We start from the raw sequence: 1,906 nt of genomic DNA, 5'->3' as shown, positions 1-1,906 counted from the left end.
TCTTTCTACTTTGTTGAAGCTCTGAGTTTAATTATTTCCTGCTGTCTACTCTTTGTCAGTGTGTTTGCTTCATTTTATTCTAGAGTATTCAGGTGTGCTGCTAAGCTGCTAGGGTACACTCTCTCCAGGTTGTTTTTATTTTTGTTTGTTTCTGTGTTTCTCTATTGCATTGTGTCCCAGGAGTTTTGGTATGTTGTCCCTTCAGTTTTATTATTTTTAAAAATTATTTTATTGGATATTCTCTGTATTTACATTTCAAATGTTACACCCTCTCCCCATTTTAGTACCCTCTCCCCTTCAACATTTTTTTATTAAGGTGCACCCACTTCCAATCACCATCTCCAGCTTAGTGCCTTGTCATTCCCCTACATTGAAAAAAAAATGCCTTCACTGGACCAAAGGTCTCTTCTCACATTGATGCCAGACACTGGTATCTTCTGCTACACATGCAACTGGAGTCATGGGTTTCTGCATGTGTGTTCAATGGCTGGTGTTTGTTTTAGTCCATGGGAGTTTGGAAGGTTTGATTAGTTGATAATGTTGTTCTTCCCATAAGGTTGCAAACCCTTTCTGGTCCTTCAATACTTTCTCTACCAGCTTCATTGTAGTCCCCATGTTCAGTTTGATGGTTAGCTGCAAGTATGCTCATCTGTGTCTGTATGACTCTTGAAGATGGTCTAAGGAGGCATCCATATCTGTTTCCGGCCAGCAATCACTTCTTGGCATTAGTGTAGATCATTGTTCAGCTTCCATATATTTGTGGGCTTTCTTTTGTTTTTTTTTTTGTTTGTTTTTGTTTTTTGTTTTTGTTGTTGTTATTGAAAACCAGCCTTAGTCCCTGGTGATCTGATAGGATACATATGGTTATTTTGATATTCTTGTATCTGTTAAGGCCTGTTTTGTGACCCAATATATGGTTAGTTTTGGAGAAGGTACTATGAGGTTCCAAGAAGAATGTATATTCTTTTGTTTTTGTATGAAATGTTCTATAGATATTTGTTAAATCTGTTTGGTTGATAACTTCTGCTGGTTTCACTGTGTCTCTGTATAGTTTCTGTTTCAATGTCATGTCTATTTATGAGAGTAGGTGTTGAAGTCTCCCACAATGATTATATTATTTGGCATACTCTCCTTAAGGATTTTAATATTTTTTTTCCTGTTTTGTGTATTTGTTTTATTTTCTTTTTTTCTTTCTTTTCATTATTATATGAAAGGAGGAGTTTTTCTGGTGCAGTCTATTTGGAGTTCTGTAGTCTTCTTATATGTTCATCAGCTTCTCTTTCTTTAGGTTAGGGAAGTTTTCTTCTATAATTTTGTTGAAGATATTTATTTACTGGCCCTTTAATTTGGGAATTTTTACTTTCTTCTGTTATATTTTTTCTTTTTGACCTTCTCATTGTGTTATGAATTTTCTGAATGTTTTTGGTTGTCTCGTCCAACTCGACCAGCAAGGAAGACATGACACTCTGGATTCTTCTCAACAACTTTTATTCAGGAACACCTTGATGCTGAGTACGGGAACCCAGAGCGCTGAGTGCTCTCTCTATTTATCTCCCTCTAAAGGGGGAAGAATGATTTGTCCCTCAGGGATTGGTGTAGCGGGGATCACCAAATTAGCATAACGCTGCCTGGTGCCAAAAGCAGTATTGCACATGCATAGTACATTTGTTTACCACAGTGCAAGCCAGATGTCGGTGCCATCTTAGTGGGAGTGGTCAGGGAACCGCTCCTACATCTCCCTCTTTTTTATTATTTTAAAATCAGCTGCTCTAGATCTAGGAGTGGGGTGCAGCTTATCATTGTTCCTGTCTTAGATTATTTCACCAATTCCTGGTCTTACCCGTCATAGGGATACCCTATTGCCACCGGGTCCCGTGTCTTAGGTTTATCCAGGTCTGTGAAAAGT

The sequence above is a fragment of the Micromys minutus genome, assembly GCF_963924665.1.
Source record: "Micromys minutus genome assembly, chromosome: 13".
Classification (NCBI taxonomy): domain Eukaryota; kingdom Metazoa; phylum Chordata; class Mammalia; order Rodentia; family Muridae; genus Micromys; species Micromys minutus.
This window is presented reverse-complemented; position numbering follows the sequence as displayed.